This window comes from Nomia melanderi, chromosome 8, assembly GCF_051020985.1.
Source record: "Nomia melanderi isolate GNS246 chromosome 8, iyNomMela1, whole genome shotgun sequence".
NCBI lineage: Eukaryota > Metazoa > Arthropoda > Insecta > Hymenoptera > Halictidae > Nomia > Nomia melanderi.
This window is the reverse complement of record NC_135006.1, coordinates 9,686,938-9,706,868: the sequence shown is the minus strand read 5'-3', so window position 1 is coordinate 9,706,868 and position 19,931 is coordinate 9,686,938. Positions and strand designations below refer to the sequence as shown.

Sequence of the window (19,931 nt, the reverse complement as noted above, 5' to 3'; positions counted from 1 at the left end):
TTTGAGAACGGGATTATAATGGCGAATGATCTTCTAATAAGCATTATTACAAAAATTTAGGGTGACTTCTTGTAAATGTATAAAGATTTGCAGTCTAGTTATTAGGTTTTTTGAAGTTTGGATTGTGTTAGAAAGGAATGTGATCGTTTCAGAAGAATTTCACCTATTTTAACACTTCAATATAGATGACGTGTTACAATGGGATAGATATGTAATAAAATTAATTTTCTTCTGGCGTGTAATACCTATTCTAAAATAACAAAATGGTAATTATAGTTGTAAGTAATGTATTACAGTTATTCCAGAATATTTAAACTAATATTATCACTGAAAGTGTAAACAGAACTCTGTCCTAGTTACTGATTGTTTAACTTAATTAGATATTGTTCTCATCAAGGTACTGTGAATGAACGTACAAATATTTCTGAAATTAGAAGTTCTTCAAAAATGATTGGTTTACTAAGGTTATACTTGTGAAAAATGTTGTTTCTATTTATATTTCAGAAACACCCTATAGATTAAATGTCGACATAACGTTGTATGTTCACTTGATATTGATCGTCTATTGATCGATTGGAAGAACGTTTTGTGGTAATAATAATTGATGTTATGTAAGAACTTAATGATGTGTAAGATTGGCTTTTAAAAACATTGCAGAAAACGTTGTACAGGTTGGAGTAAATAAACAAGGATTACTGTTGACATTATAACTTTATAAATAACCTGTTTGACATAAGAATTTTACTCTTGAAATGAATTTTTTGTGATGAAGGTAGCACCTATAGGTTTTTGAAAAAGCATTCGGTTAACAAAGATGTTGAAACGAAAAATACCAAGTACAATTCAAGCTCTGAAAATAGTAGTGCTGAAGTTACGTGTTTGTATAATTCTATTTTCTGTGTAGGTACTTGAATTTAATTCAGTGTTTCAAAAACAGGAATCTAATGTTAATAAAGCCGGAGTTACATTATTCTGAATGGAATTACAATGCATGTACCAAATATGTTATTTAGATAATAATTTCATTCTGTGAGAATACAACATATCATCAATATTTGGTAAATTTAACAAGGTTCAACGTTGTATTTCAAAATTGTTCTAGAAAAGGAGAATTCACGTATATATTGTAACACTAATATTAATTTTTTCGTGTAGATGAACATCAAAGTTTTATTGATTTTTTGGTGTTTTTAATATATATAAATTCCGTCTTTAGTCTAGAAACCGTTGCAATAATTTCAGAGATTCGTGCTACTACAAAAACACCATAAAGTAAAAAATTATACGCTTTGTGGGACCCGAAGCAGAACAATACAACGAAAATAATGAAATAATTAAATACTAAAGAAATATCGTTCCCAGCAGTTATACCTATCATTAATCACACATTTAGGCCGAATTAAATCAAAATTAATACATTCCAACAAACCGACAATAACAAAGAAACTTTTACAAATGATTTGAATTCTCATTTAATCAAAGCAAATTTCACGCGATTTGACCGTGCAGTTTCACTTTCCCTAAGACCCCTTTCAAGTCCGAAAAAAACCACATCCCCTCGCGCGGCAACGTACGATCCATTCACCGCATTATTCGAACAAAATTTGCATCGGATCGATAGTTGATCCACATTCTCAGCTCGCCTTACTTTCTCCGAGTTAAAGCGCACAGCGAATTCGGGGCCGTTGCTGCAGAAGGACGGAAAACAAAACGGTCAGTTCGATTCTCTTTCGACCCCCACCCCGTTCCTCCTGAAACGCCCGCATGCGCCGTAAAAAAGCACGGCTGGGCACGGGTTCGTTTTACTCTTCGGGCTTCGTCTACGGGTTAGCCGATAAAAAAGCTCCGGCCGCGAGACTCTCGTTCGACGAGCTGTGCCGTACGACGCGTCCGCTCGTCATTTCGGTGCGAGAATATCGTCGTTAATCGCGTTTTCTTGGTGCCGGGATTATCGGTTGCGACCCGTAAGAGGACAACGCTGGAGGATCAAGAGGAGACCGGAATGAGAAGAAGTATCGTCGTCGCCGGAGGCAGAAGAGAGCTTTCCATTGGATGTTAAGAAGAAGGGAAGACCAAGAGACGAAAGGCGGAAATTTTAAGGATATTACTTAATTATCTTCCACCACCTCCGCCATCTGTTCTCGTGAATGTTCTAGTCGACGTCCATGGCTTCCACGTCTGGCTATAAGGGATGCTTCTCCGTGGAAACCCGGGGGTGAGAATAGGAACAGACCACGCCTCTTGTCTAAGGTTACCCCCACCTTGATCCTCGAGCAGTCTCCCTCTGCCACCGTGCGGGAAACCTAAGATTTTTCCACTTCACCCCCTTCCATACCCTCTTGCCACCAGTACCCTCTTGGCTGTTACCCCCTCCCTCGCTGCTTCTTCGCCCCTAGCAGCCTCACCTCTCCTCCAGGAGAGTATCAACTCCCCTTCTTCTATTGATCCGGGTCTAAGGTTGTTTCTTGCGCTCTGGAGCGGGGGGTGGTTATTCAAATCCCGCTGGACCGAAGAAAATCCGCCTTCCTGCCACTCTTTTTTCCACTTCTTTTTCTTCTTCTCTTCCCAGCGTAACCTTGAAACTTCCCTTTTTACCCGTCGCCGTAATTTACGGCGTGCTTTAACGGGATTTCTCGCGGCTGGTATGATTCGCGTTAACGCGCTTCGTCTCTCCTTTTTATTGCGGATCGCGATGCTTTTATGGGACGATTTATGATTATTCTTTGTTTCTTCTTCTTTGAGGTTATTAATCTTTGACAGTCGACAGTATGCGCTACGAAGAAATATAAAAATATTTGTTTGCATTCTCATTATACTTGCTGTAGTTTTAGTTTGATTTTCTGTTTTATTATGTTGTAGGTGCTATCGATGTTTTCTCTGCATTTAGTTAATATTCTGTTGTTAAAAAGGAATCAACTGTTAAGGATTAATAGTTGATGTATGGAATTTTCACAATTTGACGGTTTTCGAATTTTACATTTGATTATGGACATAGTAAATACTGTCTTTTAACAGTGTGTGTTAACTTTGGTTGTTTAATCGCGTGAATTTATATTATCATTCTCCTAACTCCTAATTTAAGACGTTTGTATACGGAAAATTATTTTGTAGAAATAGTATTCAATATATCAATGTCTGTAAGTTTCGTGTTAGTTTTTTTTACAGTTGATGGTACTAAATTCCTAAACAAACTTTTTAAGTTCAATATAATTTCTTTCCACTGAAATTCTAGATCTCGTTAAATATCATGTTTTTAATCCGATTTCCATTTTCTGTATTTCACTAATATGTCTTAACATATGTACTTCATTACATTATAATTATAACCATTTGTCACGTTTTCAAATTTAATAATTTTTGTACTATACAAGTTTTCATGTGAAATCTTAAAGATATAACAGATTAAATACATGTGCATTAAATCATTCTTTTTCACTGAAACTTTCGAACACATTGACTTTCACGCCTCCAGCACGTCCCATTATCTTAATGATTATTTTTTTTGTGCCTATTAATCTAATCCCCATAATTTCATATTTGCTTGAATAGTTCACACATCGTCCAAACACAAAAGATGTTAAAATTTCCTCGACATGTCTATATCTTGAGTTACAAGTATCCTTTTCACAGAAAAAGGCTTAGAAAATTTGCATTCTCTAGCAAGAGAGCGAACTTTCGCCAGGTAAACCGCAACTTTGTATATAGGTCGTTCGGAGCGCCGTAGATGGAACAGTTTTATAGAATCTCCTTTGGTCGGACTGTGCGTATACAGAATGTAACACCCAGTCTATGTCCTATGGTGAATGAACGTGGTGGTTAAGAGAACGCGGGGGAGGGAGAGCGGTGCTTTAGCCGGCGGCTGTTAAACACGTTGGGTCTTATCGGTAAAACTGTTTTGTACAGGACTACCACGTTCAGCCATTGGCCGCGAGAGTATCTGTAGCCTTATACTCGTTGTCTGCCAGGTATACATGTCGGTACATTATACAATATTAATGCCCGCTCGCTGAAATCGCTCGTGCAAGAGGCTCGTGGTTAGTTCTAAGCGATGCTAGCGAACTCGTTCTTCGGTGGCTGGAATCACGTTAATCTTCAATCAATCGGTCCGATTTATCACTCACATACAGATGGATTTTCATATATTCTTTCTTTTAGAATTTGAAATATTCATTCGAAATTCGAAATTCCTTTTTACGCATAGGTAACGATCTAAGGACTTCTTCTAATGTTCATTACTGTTAATTTAACTTGGTTCTTCAGTGGTACATTCAGTTTAAAAATGCACCGCGAAAACGGCAGAGGCAAAGAAAGTTCAACAAGTTTCCAATGAATTGTTCTATATAGCTCGCTTGATTGTTCCCGTTTCAGCATGGTCGATACGTTTGCTATCCTTATAGAAGGATCGTGCTTTTATTTAAATGAAAGTAAGGATTAAAGAAGTTTATTGGAAAATACGAATTTGTGGACGAAACATTTAGATTTAAAATATATTATTAAACAAACAACGTTAACTAACATAAGGAAAATACAAAAATGGAAATCTTTTATGTTACTGCAACTATGACCATCGGAAATTCGTAGCATTCCTTTAGTTCTAACCTAATATTATAATAACAATTTTGATTTTTGACTCCTACTTTCAACAATTATTCTTTCTTGATAAAAACGAAGTATAAAGCGTTAAAAATACACACAGCTTTTCGATGTTTTCAACATCAAGTAATTGTGGTTAATCTCCTTTCAAAACGTATCTCCGCAAAAGACAACTCCTTAAAGATACATCAAAGTTGACTTTCATCCCCTCAAATATATTCAAACATTACCAAAAAAGTGGCCACCTCTTCACAATCTAACAGGTAAAGTTATAAACTATAAATACTTTTTCCACGCGAAACTTAGTTTAGCAGTCTAGCTCCGCTAACATCGCTGAGCGGAATTCCGTGAAACATTAACAGTCTATCGTGGGATCCTCGGAGCGTAACATCTCTGGGGCAGGAACATCATTTAATTTGCATCGATATTTGCTACTTCCCAGCTCTGTCCGATAGATAGGCAGCGCTATACGAGTGGATACATAGGCGGGATCACTTATAAGCCTATAAGTACATATGTATTTGCGGTAGCCTTTCTCGACATTAGGCAGTCCGGGGATAGGGCCTTAGAGGTCTCCTGGCAACCAAGCCTATCAAACTATCTTACGGTCTAACCCTTACCCATCCTTTGCCCGAGACCTTCCAACACCAACCCCCGGAATCTCACTTAGAGCCTTTAACGACTGACCCCGCGGGAGACACGGCGAAATTGAGAAAATTATCCTGGCCCCGATGTTACACGGAGACGATCACTCGTTTCTCACGTCACCCTGCTATAACGCCACCCTCGAGTCCGGACAAGGGGTTTATATTCGCGCAAGAAGTCCTGCGGGGACGGCAGCTAAACCAAATGGCCGACAGGACGACTGCCATCTTAGTTGCGAGTTAAGGAAAGGGTAGTTCTGGCTACCCTCGTGGAAAGTCTCCACCGAATTGCAGAGGGGGACGCTATGATCCATTATGTTTACCCTAGAGGCTTCCGTTACGCCATGATGCAAACTATGGCCGTCTCTATCTGGCCTTTGAGTTTATTTAATGGAATCGGTTCGTCAAAATTTGCTGCTTTTCACAGTCTGCACGTATGCCTTGTTTTTTCGAATGAAGATGTTACTTGCTTTTTGATGATGATTTTCGTTTAATTGGTAATAGGAAGGGTTGGATTAATATTAATTATGATAGAAGGATTTGTTTGCATTTACTGATGGATTTAATTAGTATTTTAAATTAGTTTTGGTACACATTTTTCATAGAGCTTAGAAAATTATTTATTACGAAATATTTTTGTACTTTCTCGATTTCATATAGTCATTGGTATCGAAATATTTTTGTTTTATTTATAATTGTATCATGACTTGAATAGTTAATGCTTTATTACATCTTTCACCATAGCGGTGACTGGTACTACTAATACAGAAATTCTATGAATTACTACAAGACTATGAGTTATAATAATTATTCTCATATTATTTCTACCAAGTAGACATTTTCAAAATCACTAGTGTCTCAACGAAATTTCTTCTAAAGATCTCTCAAATATTTCCAGAAGTACTAAAAGTACAAAACTTTTAAGAAATAGAAATTTCCTCCCATTATGAATCTTAAAAATCATTCGAAAAATTAGCCTCCCAGCTACCGATCACAAATAGTTCTGTTATTGAGTCATCGGGAACATCCAATCATCCAGATACTTCTTAACCCCTTAACAGCGATAGTCGCCATATGCGCTTGCAAAAATTTCGATGCAAGCATCTGTACATTATTTCCTTTTTCATTATATTTATCAAATATAACCATCTTTTTTTGTTAGAAAACTAATTATGTTGTAAAAAAACAACAAACTCGATGGAAGAAAGAGTTCAATTGAACCGCGTTAAATTGCAAAAAATCTTGGAAGAAAACTCCACGTTGCAGTGTCGTGCGAAAAAAAACTCCGCGTTTAAGGAGTTATAAAATAGAAAGAAGCGGTTCACACGTTAAGCGACACATCAGTCATCAATGACCGACGCTTCTGGATTACTTGAAAACAATCGTGACATGCAGGATAACCGATGTCGAATGAAAACGTTTAATAACGTAGGTAAGTTGACAATAGTGTAATGCGAAGATTTTACGCCAAATAATGAATACTTGTTCCCGGTTTTCTTTGCTGCAAAGGAATAATTCCACGGAAAGACGGTCAAGATTTTCGTGGCGCTTAACGTGTTAAGGCATAGAAAAATTGTTCTGTTGCAATCGATGAGGATGTTTTTTCGAAACTGCACTCGTTCAACGTAGACGCATTATAGCGGGCATGTGTGCATCCAAGTGCAGTGTCAGTGGACACAAGTGTGCGGATCGTAGAGGGACACCGAGGACCAAAGGGTCGGTCTGTCGTCATTCTAGTACGGTTACAGCGGCCGCGGAGCTCGACAGAAGTTGTAAACTTTATGGTAAACCGTGGCGGCGGCGCAGGCCACGGCCGGTAAATGGGGAAGGTGCCGGTGCAGCCGTGTGCTTAATCCAATCCGGAGTTTGTTCTTTCGACGATCGACGTAATCACCGGCCGCACGTAGTTTCCAACCTGGCTTGACCGACCTAACACTTCGTCTAAGGTTGAACCCTCTCTCTCTGCGTATGTATCTAATTTGTCGGTGTTTGTCGATGCTTGCGCTTCCCGCGTCCCCGTGTTCCCCTAATTGCTCCCGATCGCTGACTTTTCCGAACTGGCGACCCAAAAGGGTGTTTATGGACCTACTGCGCAAGCGCTCAGAGACGCGTCATCGCTAGTTCACACCAATTCTCTTTTTTCTCTTTCGACGTTTTTAACACTAAAACTACCGAGCAATTAAATGAACCTTTTGAAATTCCTTTATAGAAACTCGAAGAATACATCTATTGAGACTTTAATTGATTTACAATTCAGTTTGCGTATTGTGAAATCAAATTCTTTAATAATTTCTCAGAGAAATGCCTGTCATGTTTTTAATAATTGCAGAAAGAAAAAATCAGGAATGGATGATTTTGTCCCCTTCTAGTAGTTTTAGTGTTAACATTTTTAACACTAGGTTTGCGGAACGATTGGCGCATATTGAATTTTACAGACATTACTCGGTAAACGTAATTTGCCGCATATTGAATTTTATAAACATTACTTGGTAACGTTTACGTTCGTTTTGATTGGTCAACACGAATGAATGCCAATTTTTCTAGGAAGTATAGAATAAACTGTGCAACGTTAATATTTCTTGTTCCCGATGTTACGAGGATTAGATATTTGAGTTGATAAGCTCATTGTGTACTTGTTGATCTTGAAATATCTTGTTGGAGTAATTTAACAGTTATTTTGGAACTTTAGATCTGGTCTAAATTTTAACTTTGATTATTTCGGACGGAATTTCAAATTATTTCAAATTATACATTGAAAATCATCCTATACCTCTTATCATCTTTGAATTATGGGTTTAAAGTATAAAAGATATGTTTTTTAAAATTGCTTAAAATCGTTTCAAATGTTCACCCTTATAAACTATTGTTACTCAAAGTTACCACTGTCTAGTTGATAGTAAAATATATCAGAGTATTGAAAAGTATTAAAACGTCAAAATACAACTTGATAATTACTCTACAGACTCAATTGTTTCACAAATTTTCTTCTTATTTTTATCCTCTTCCCCACAGAAAATCATACAGAAGTAAGAAACCTAACGCACGTACATGATTCGAAGAAAAAAATTCGAGCATTATTATTCCAAAAATAAAGTTCTTTACGGCTCACTGTAATTCCGTAGAGAATTCACTTAGGTATAGTGACGGACTGCTTCTATTCGAGGGTGTTTCGCCTGGGACCCGATTAATTATGGGGTTCCTTTTGGGGCTGCGAAGCTCCAGGCTTTGAGCTCAGTTGGGGGCGAGCGGCGCGGTGGGAAGTATAAGATACATCCACGGCCAACGTAGACACTCAGCTTAGCTTCCTCAGAGTATTAGATCAATAATTCTAACCTTAAGCTGACTCAGTTACGAACATCGAGCACGGTATTCGATGTAACGCGATATTGCTTGGCATCGAATATTACTTCCGAGCGCCTTTACGCCGGCCGGAGTATAATGTTCCAATGTAAAGTTCGATATTTCGTTCCAACGGGATAGCTTCGAATACATTGCGCGCCAATTTCACAAATCTCCTCTCAATTCCGTTTGCTCAAACTTGTTTTTCATTGAAACAAATCGACACACGCGACAAGAACACTGAACTACATAGGTTTCTCTTCATGAACGATGAATTGAAAATAATTAAGAAATACTTACCAAGCTTCAAATGTAGCGATGTTCACGTAGTCGTTGACGCCAGATGTCATGCAAAATTTCGAGGGCCACGTAGTCACGAATTTCTAGGCTGCACGTCCCGGAGGCAATAAATTCTCGTAGAGGCACTTTGTAAAAGTTTCTAATGACAAATTTTTACGAGACAGAGATACGTCTGCGGTGCGACGCGACGGCCAGAAACTGTCAGTTAATCGTTTAGTTTGTGATGCATTACTTTACGAGCAAAGGGGATGCTGCATGGACCGCAGCATCCCCAGTACTGACCGACAGACCCAGATTTCCGTCAGTTGAAATACGCGAAACTGGTTCCCGGCGATGATGCACGCAATTAGGAAGCGGAATTTTCTTCTCGAAATTTTAAACGTGCCCCACTCCGCTCGGACACCAAGCTCCGTTTTTCGGGAGCACGGAGGATGACCATTGGTCCATCGCAGCGTGAGAACACGGGGTGGTCCAGCGCCTTGTCGTCGCGAGCGGCCGGAAGAACAGGTTCTTCTTCGTTTTCGGGTCGTGGATGCTCCCTTCTCGAATTTTCGAGACGTATTATTGCGCTTTTCAATTTGCAACGAATTACGCAATAATCTGCAACCCCTTCGACTGGTCGCGAAGGGGAACATCGAATGATTTTACGCCGTTGGTGACGACCGGACAGGGGATCTCTATGCAAATTTAGAAGTTTCGGCAGAGTTCTTCAGTAACCGGAGTAAATTTGAAACGTATTTTCATAGCAAAGATATTGTTTTATTACAAACGAGATGACGTGCTTGGTAATGATCGTTTATGTTTTATTGCATTCGAATCGTTAGATACATCTACGACATAATTTATGTCGTTTCTTTACGAACGGGGAATTTTTTAATCCAATTTTACTTTTATTTGGATATTACATATTGAAGATCGTAATAATTTATCATAAATAATTTGTATATTATGTTAAATCTTTTAAAGAGCATGGAATATTTAGCATTGTCTTATTTTTATTGATCTTATTTGTTACGCCTACCTGTGATTAATAACTCAAAATGATAAATTATTTGTATCAATTTAGGTAATAATATTTGATATTCTTAGACTTCTCACGGCGATCTTTTAGGGAGTGAAAAAGAAATTATAGCTTTCATCTTTATTACTAAAGAAATATTTACAAGTATAGAAACATATGTGACCCTTATGTTTGAAATCATTCATTATTGAGCAATCCTCTTTAAGTTGTATTTTATTTGCGAAAAGTAATTTACTTATATTAAATACATACAGACCACGATAACTAATTTTCCTTTGTACAATTTATTGCAAGAATGTATTAAATAATATTACATTCTTTTCAAAACATTTTAGATATTTTTGCAGATACTCCTAAACAAAGTAGAAATCTCACGTTTATTAAACATATGTTAAACATTTTATAGAGTGAAGTTTTTGAAAAATAAGGAAACATGTCTACGTGTGTACATGTCATTCATTTCCATCGTTTACTTTTAATAGCACCAGAAACTTATAACATTTCAGAATATGGTTGTTTACAAAGTGGTATTAAAATTCCTATTAAACCAGTTGCGACCAGTTTCGTTTTCCCAGTGGTGACTCGACAAGGGTGAATACTTGCGTTTCTCTCGCGTTTCGTGAGATGACCACAGGTCAGACACCGTGAGAAAAGTACGCGGTCCAGAACTGCTTTACGCTGAAACAGGTTTTCACGAAATCAGTTGCGCAGCGGACTGATCTACTGATGTTTCTCCTTCGGTGGACCTGTTCTAGGGAAGTTGGCGTTCACGAAGGGATGCTAGGGGTCCAGTCTTCGCACGTGTGCAGAAATCCTTTAGAACTAGGTTCGGAGAAGCTGCGCAATACAAATGAAATTCACGGCGTAATAAATGTATATTGAATACCAACTTTATTGCATTCATTGGTACCACGGAATTCAATTTAGTAGTTGTACTAAATATCCAGCGTAATTATTATTTGATAATTCTCGAATAATGTTAATGAACTCTTAAATTAACATTTCAATAATAAATAAGAAATCGGATTTTGCACGATAAAACTAATTGGAATTTATTCGTTTTAATTATCATGTGCTTTCAGTAGCACGTAGTTCCTTGATAATATATGTAAAATGTAAAGTGTAGTTGGTAATTTTTAATATGTAAATAATTATCAGTAAAGTCTTAAAAAATAAAAAGCATTTGTATTTTGCGATTTGTTTAAATTCTGTTTTACTTATCTTATTTTTAAAATATACATGTAGATATATCTATAGGTTATTGGCAGAAAATAATAATTGCGAATTGACAGGAAAATTATTTATAAACATACAACTCTTTTAAATGAATATTATGTTATCGGTTTTCTTACGCTGATTGCAGTGTGTAAAGGTTATTCACTGTTATTCCATTGGACGTGACAGTTACCGATTCACAGGGCGTGTTACTTAGATAATTAAACGATTAAACACACCCGAGGGGTTACCGTCGTCTTTCTCAACTTTTCACCTCTTCGTTCGTCCCTCTCGGTCACGATCCTTTACGGATTATACGGATCTATCGTTTGCAAAATCGTATAATACCACGTCGGTGCTTAGGCGTGTAAGGGTTGAAACATAGGTTTGGGGCGAGTGTGTGCCGTAATGTTCGTATCATTAATCGAGCGTCAAATAACTTCGCACAAAATGGACCCCCATATTCAACGAAATTTTCCCTACAAACGAGTAATTCTGCAGAAATGTTATTGAAATGAAGCCCTTTTCTGAGCGTATGTCATGTGCTCATGTCACGATGAATAAACGTTAATATTAAATCGTGCTCTACTAAAATTATTTAATTTCTCTCTTTTATTAATACCTATATTTACATATCAATACTGATCACACACACACATTTTCTCGTTGATGGTTAAGAAATCAACATTATTAACTGATTATAGAATTTTCTAGTATAAAATAAATGCACATACCTGTACTTTGTTCATTTGAAGTAACATGGGAACATTATTCCGGTGAATTTCTATTCGGTGCACCGATAGGGAAAAACACGTGCAGGCATAATTGAATATATCCTATTCCTTGAATTTCATTTTAAAATTAATTTCGATTCCGCTACCAATTGCCCGGCGGTTTGTGCACTTAGCTTTTCATTAAATGTCTTATTCCACGATTATGGCGGTCTTCGTGATTGCATAACTTCAACTACGATTGCACACGAATTCCATTTCGAGTCGATTGCAGTCACGACGCAGTAGCAGCCATATTTGCATGGGTTAGGAATGGTAGTAACAGAGTCCGTTGATTTTCCGAGAAATTCGCGCAGAGAGGGGATTGTCGAAGACACAAACCGCAATTCCGTTTGTCGATGTACATATGTTGTTTAACTTGAAGAACTAGGATATCGAAAACATTTCCAGAAATCCGTATTTCACGAAAAGAAAGCCATTATGAGAAATAAGTCATTCTTTCATTTATTTTGTCGAATTAAAGTATCTCCAATGTTTAGCTTCAGATTTTTGTAAAACATTTCGACCATTTTCAACATAGCTTGTATTATGAAATAATTTAATATACGATTGTTGCTAAATTTAAATTATGCATTTGTTTGTTAACGCGAAAGTGATATTCACCTCATTATCAGTTCAAAAAGTAGCGGTGCAGTAAAATTAGGTATTATTTCAAATATTTTTTGTTTACTTTTGGGGTGGAAATTTCTAAAAGACAATTGTACGATTTAAGTTTGGGTTTTCTTAGCTAGAAAAGTTACGTATCTCATTGTTTATTGTTTTAAAATCAAGAACCAATTCCACCCTTTGTAAACCTGTTGAAGTTTCATGGTATTATTAATGGTAGCTAGAAAATCACGGTTACTTCAAAGAAGTAAAAGTTCAACTGGATGAATATTTGGGACCCCAAAGGACTAGAATTCGTTGTTTAAACCCCCAAGGGAAGCTATTATTTGAGAGTAGGATTTTCTGAAAGCCGGAAACGTGGCTACCAAAATGTAAAGAGGTGTATTTCAGAAAGTACAGACGCAGCATCGTGCTATGGCTAAGCGTACATTGTGTAATATCTTTATTCATTAAACAGTAACAAAATTTGTATTCACTACAGACTCACACACATTAAAAATCACAATAACACGTGATACCGCCATTATTTCTCGAGTAACTTAATAAATTAATTTCCTAAGTCTTGTCTCCGCTCATTGTTCTAAAAAACGCTAATTTGCCACAAAGATTTGTAGTTTAGCAATGCATTCAAAACGCAAGTACTTCTTCAAAAAAAAAAAAACTTATTCAATCCTTCAAAACCTTCTCAATTAACAATCCACCAAAAATCCCCTTCTCAAAATTGTTATCAACACAACTTCTCAACGAATCCTCATACACTTCCACCAACCCTCACGACTCAACCACGCGATATCCCTGAAAAAAAGCTTATTCTCCCAGACTCAAAATCTCTCGATTCTCAGGAGAACGTCTCTCAGACGTTACCAGTCTGCCGAATAGTTCCTCGGTGGCTAGAAAAGCAAGGTAGTCTCGCGCAAGGTAACGAGAGGCCACGTATAAGGGAGCAACGACGTCGGCGGTTGCGGGGCGGCGGAGAAGTCGGAGATGGGGGTGCTGGAGGCCGTGGTGTTTGGAGGTTAGACCGCAGTTACAATATCGCTTGATTAGAAATGTACATAGCGTATATGCGCGCGGGCCGCATATCCAGATGGTAGGTGGTCTGGGTCGGGTCGATGCCTGGGCAACTCCATAGTTTAATGCACGAACCGTAGAACTTGCAATAAGGAAGGGTTGAACGTTGGAAGGGGGCTCGGCGAGGTGGAGGTGAACAAGGGGGTGGGTCCTGGGGGTGTAGGGGTCCCCGTACGTACCGGGCACACACGGTTAACGGGAGTTCCAGTCTGCAACATAACGCGATCGCACTACTTGCAGCGTGGTTGCTGCGCCCCTCCAGAGAGAATGCCCGTGGTCTCATATACCTTTGTATATCTTCGAATTCCCACGAAATGCTTCTGTGGTGCAGTTCTGATGTCAGCCAGCCGGGGTTGTTTCCTTCGTATAAGCTTCGTCAAGAGGCTCCGCTCTTGGGATTCCGTTTGATTGAGGATTCATCGATGGGGAGGGAGCAATGGCAACGGACAGGGGATGCTGATTTCTTCTTGGTTCAAGATTTATTTTTCACTCCTTTCAGTATTGGTAGATAGAGATTGGAATTTGTTGTTCGTCGACTTGTCGTGTTACTGGGTGGATTTATTGTTAGGGACTTATCGTTGACTGTGGATATTATATAGGTTCGTATGTGTGGGTCATAATTTATGATAGTGGATGTTTAATTAAAGTTTGACTTTTTTGAAGGATTTCATTATGTTGAAAGTATGTTAAAATTGTTAATGTAACGGGTTCTTTATTTTATTATAAAGGCAACGATAGATGAATGCGTTTGAAAGTATTTGTTCGATAAGGAAAGTCTGATGGAAAAAGTCGTAGCGAGTATGTAATGTAATTTAAATGAACATTGTGCAATATTTATATTATTTTCATTGGAATGTATGGAAAATGATGCAGAAATGTTTTTTTCAAGCAACGACTCCGTAAATTTTTATAGAGTTTCGCTTGAAATTATAAGAATTAAGGTTTTTAGAATTATCGAGGCGATGCGTTTCCTGGTGAAAGATTTTTATCGGCAATCATTTTTGTGTAAAAAATATTTTTGTGAAATAGTGCAGTTCATGAGCGGATCTCGATTTACTCTCTTTGGCATCTAGCCTTGCAGACAGTTCAGGCAGGCAGATAACACGAATAGAAAGACGAAACGAGTTACGGATAACAAAGTCCGCGATTACCGCCCTGTAAGCGACGGCCGTTTTTCCGCAGTGAAAAGCAATTTGGCTGGTTTTCCCACGCAAAAGGTATCGTTTACAGAATCACTTAAAAGAGCTTCAAAAGAGCGGCTATTTTTATTTCAGTGGTAGAATGTGACACTTAATAATGGTAGGTAGAAAGTAAACTGACATTCAAGAATTTCAAAACTTTTATTTATAAAAGTTGATTGGGATATGCGTCATTTATTTATTTATTTTGGTAATACCCTTTACTCATTCTTTCTACGTTGACGTTGAAAGTAAAATTCATTTAATTTTCTATTCGCATACATATAGAATGCCAAACAATTATGAAAATTAATAAAACATTAATTTGTTCTCTTTTGCATACTTTAACCGATGGACTGATAATTTAAAAAAAATAATTCAATTCAATTGATTTAATTAGAATATTTTCTTTCGGATATAATATAATAATAAATAATAATAAAACAGTAACGTTATAACACATAAAGTAACTTGAAAAAAACATATGAAACATTAAAAGAAAAGAAGTAATGATATTATAGGTATATATATGTATGCTAAATAGAGACCACAGTGTTCTATAAATTTAAGATACTTCTGTTTATATAAGGTTGTATTTCTAAGTGTATCCGTATTAAACGTGATACTCATTTAACTTTTTATCGACTACAGTACATAATATATTCAATAAAATACAAATTTTCGTGATAAATGTGTAAAGAAAAATAGATGTTTTACGATTGATTTTAGTAAATACATATATATATATTTGTGAAAATACGCGTTTATACCGTGGGTGTGTGTGCGAAGACGGCTCTATATTAGTGTTATACCTTAGTTCCTAAATCAGCGTGCGCTTAGACGTCTATGCTACCGGCCACTGCAGGTCCGTCCTCGAGGAATATTCAACCATTCCTCCTGCTTTGCCCTCAGCTTTCTCGTTTCTCGGTTGCTGCGTCTCCTCTTCTGTTGCTCTATCCCCGATTCGCCTAAAGTTTGGAGAGCTCGCGCTTGAGAGGAAACGCTGAACGTCACTGCAATATCGCCTAATGTTCTCGAAGAAGATGGCGGTTGTAACGTTTGATACGTTCCGTGTGCTCGAAATACACATGATTTCCCTTTGGATGCCATTCATGAAAATTGGAAGCACGATACGGGTCTGTTATCTTGTCCAAAGAGGATTAAGTGAAAATCCAAAAGATAGAGAAATATTTTCGAAGTTATTAAAATTTTCTATGCACCCGGTGATTGTCATGCGAATTTTGCTAATGTTTTCTGGAACCAAAAATAAGATCGAAATGTTAGGTTAAAAAAGATCCTCAAATGCTTTATTAATAAATTGTAATAACATTAGAAAGTGTAAGGTACTATATAACTTTTTATATAACGAGACATAAGAATTTATTTTATATAAAATTTGAATTTCTTTAGTAGGAGGAAACATTTGCAAGATTTCTATCGAAATTTCGTTTGATACCTTGTGTGATAATTGTAAGATATTTTAATTCACGATTACTCATTTTATAGTTTGAAGTTCTGATTAGTAGTCTTCAACAAAAGGGCAATTAGCTAAAGCTTCATTTAACCCGAGCCTTGTAATAAAATAGAGACGATTAAACCGAAATCGACTATCTTCTGCACCTGTTTACTTATAGAATGTTACTTTGCTTGAGAGTTTATGTAAACTCAAAGACGTAGTTTGAATAGTCGTAAAGCTGAATCTTCACTTGCAGAACGTTAAAATTAGAGAAAGCTGCAGTATGTATTTTTTTAAGATTAACATTTGATAAGGATAAAGATTATTCTATGAGAAAAATCAGACGAAGTTAGTTAATTTGACGACAAATGGTTCAATTAAACATGTTATCCAAATAAAAACTGGCACCAATGTTTGAAAAAAATAATGTTTTCAAATTCAAAAGTTATTTCTACGTTAACTATGAAAATTATGTGAACTGTTTCTTGTAGATAATAATTATATACATAGATTCTTCTAAATTAAATAATGTATACTTGCATAATATTATACATATTTAAAAATGTTTAAACGATTTCTAAAGCCGAGCACACATATTTTGTACATCAATTTTTTCTGTTGTTTTATTATAAAACAAAATTAGACCATCGGATATAGCAGACTTTTTCCATGTACAAACCATCAAAGAAGGCTACGATAAATATAATACTGAAAAAAGTTAATGCAATTACATGCTCGAACCGGTTGCGTTGAGCTGAGGGAGAGCAGTCATTGGGGTTGAGGATCACTGGCAGTATCTCGTATCTTGCAACGTTCATCTTATTTTTTAAATCGAAAGTAAAAATTTACTAATGGATTTTATTTTTTAACTTTAGAATTAAATGCAAAAATGATTGGAGAAAATGTTGCATAAAAGATATACACGATTTCTCAGAAACTAATTTCGTATTCAACGCATAAAAACCGACGAAAATCGACTGCCGATTGTAATATATAAAATAGATAAAAATAAACGATATTTGAATCGCTCAGAAGCCAATGGTAGTTAAGTAGATTCTTTGATATTCTCTGATTTTCGTAAATTTTAATGGAATAAATAATATTTTTTCAGTTATAAAAGGATTTACTCGTTTCTTCGTTTTTCCTAAGTCAGGAAGCCGTTCTTTTTATAGCTTCTGAATATGTTGTACAATAATATCAGAAGCGAAAACATTAATTTTCTCAATTTTCGTTTTTTGCACTTAACCGCATTGTCTTCTGGGCGACTAATTTGTTGGACAGCGTGAATCGTTAAAACCGCGAAGCTTAATGGTAAAAGTACTTTCACAAGTGGATTTATACATTCAATTTAAAAATTAGTTGAATTCAGAAATGATTCCACTCGCAATTCCAAGGTAAAATACTAGAGGTACAATAGAGACTAAGTTCCTCGTGTAGATTCAAGCACGAAATCTCTCGGTTCTTACTGCAGAGGAGGAACGAAGCGGGGGGCTAACTTATACACGGGGATAGCTGGAATAAGCCAGTCTCGTGCCTACGGCGGAGTGTCTCAGAGCGGAGGCGCAAGACAAACGACATTGTTTTCGGGGAGATACCGAAAACACCGGGAGGAGCTTTCCTAGCAGTTAATTAGCTGAATAATGCAGCGTTAATCTAGTCAAAATTGCATGCATCTGGACCACGCACGTAGTTTCGTTCTGGCAAACTCATGAGCTCCGCTGTTCCCCGGCCAAAGTGTATGTACACGTGTACAGACGAGCGCTGATACCTCGACGGCTGCAACTACGGATGAGTTGGATTCACTTCGGTGGAACGCGAACAGCGTCTTCTGTTCAGCTGAATATTTTAAGAATATCATTCGCTGTCACCCTCCGTCGCGCGGAAACACGACGGACATCTGAAGCCAGACATCGTTAGTGGATTTTGGAGAAACTCTATTGGGAGCATTCGCTGTTTCGCTGGGATAATTATACTTCGGATAATTTTCTAACGTTTCGTTTCTTGTTACATTCATTGCTTGCCGACGTGATATTATTTTTTGAAAAATCTGTTTGTTGCTTTGGTATTACTGAAGTATCTCAACTGAAAAACTCGGAAAATTATAATGTTTGTTGGAGCGTTTGAGTGGAATATCAGAAGTGGCTATTTTGATTTGGTATCGTGGTACTGAAATTATTGAAGTTACTAAATGATACTAAAAATTAATGATCGGCTAACATAGAAGAATCATTAACAGAAAATATGATAGAAATATTCATAGAATTTAATTTTTTTTATTGTATTATTTTTAATTTATTCATTATTTATTAGTATATAACGAAAAATTAATTTTTCTACAAAAACTCATTACCTTCCATTTGTGTTTTTATTCTAAAATATTTATATAATATATAATTTATGTACATTATTTATTTCTACACTTTTCGAAAAAGAAGCTTTATAAAACAATTTTTTGACGTGGCATTAAACGAAATAATCACGTTTCACAAACGAAGGGAAGATAATTTATAAAAAATTAGTACCCGTGTCGTTCAATTCTCTTAATCGATTTCACTGCTGTTCTTTTCTTTTTCTCGCAGTGACAATCACTTCGCATCACTTTGCAGGATAAAGGGAGCTCGACAAAAACAGAGGACTCCAATCAAGCAAGCTTCTTCATTGTTTACAATCTCGAAATTGCACGTTAGAATCTAACCGTCCGATCGAAAGTAATTATATTAATTGCGCTGTACATTCCCGAAGCTGTTGCACAGTGTATTGGTTCGTCGCCTGTTCGGTCAATTTAGCGTGTGCGTGAGTGTTTGTCAGCACGTGGCTGTTTGTGTGTACGCGACTCACGTGCCGGCGTACGCAAGTGTCGAAGGGAACTAATTGTAAGTGCACAATTAAATGTTGACGAATTTACGTCGACTGGATACGTCGTCGCGAAGGGGTTGATCTGTTAAATAAATGCACCGAGCTCGATGATTGAGATGAAAATTTGATCTCTGATGTGAGTCTACACTCTCTGTTCGTTGTGATAATTAATATTATATTATCATCACTCATATAACAGATTTTGTATAATTAATATGTATGTATATTATTATATATTATATATAATTATATTATATTAATATATAATTAAAATGAGGATTCTGGGAGTAACGAATGAAATATCATAAACGTATTCTATTAGACTCAGGAAATTGTTCGTTTTTTTTCAGTGAAGTTTGACTTTCATTTTGAAGACAATTAAAATAAGAGTATAATAATTTTAATTACTTGTCTTTTAAGTTTATCAACAATTTTTAATGCAGCATTTTTTTATATGATTGATCAACAACTCTAGTATAATTTTATAATGTTTTTGCAAAGTTAATGCAAATAAGAATATATAACAATATTAATAGAATTCAAAGGGTTATATGATGTCGTCTACAGTGAAACAAGAGATCTGCAATGTTCTAAACGAGAAGTTTGAAGAGATACTTCTCAATTTGTTGGTTTAAATTCATTCTATAGCTAGTAAAGCCGAAAACGTTGAATTTGTATGCAACCCTCTTTGTAATCACGTTACTAGTCCCGAGTGGTTGGACAAAAAGGCAGAAGTGTTGTGTATTATTTTGGTGTTGTCCGAAATTTACTCACAAGTAAGTTAGGTTTCCACTATTCTGATTTTGCTAATAGGGCAACTAGAATGCTCTACACAACATCGTTAACTGCATCTGTTCTCAA

The 19,931-nt window shown here is 36.5% G+C and overlaps 1 long non-coding RNA gene across 1 annotated transcript; it reads left to right on the top strand.

Moving 5' to 3' along the window:
* The first annotated feature begins 1,819 nt into the window (after nt 1–1,819).
* Nucleotides 1,820–9,213, top strand: LOC116427534 (uncharacterized). The gene is made up of 3 exons (XR_012999061.1): nt 1,820–2,215; nt 6,400–6,669; nt 6,747–9,213. It is a non-coding gene; the product is annotated as an uncharacterized LOC116427534 (long non-coding RNA).
* The last annotated feature ends 10,718 nt before the right edge of the window (nt 9,214–19,931 follow it).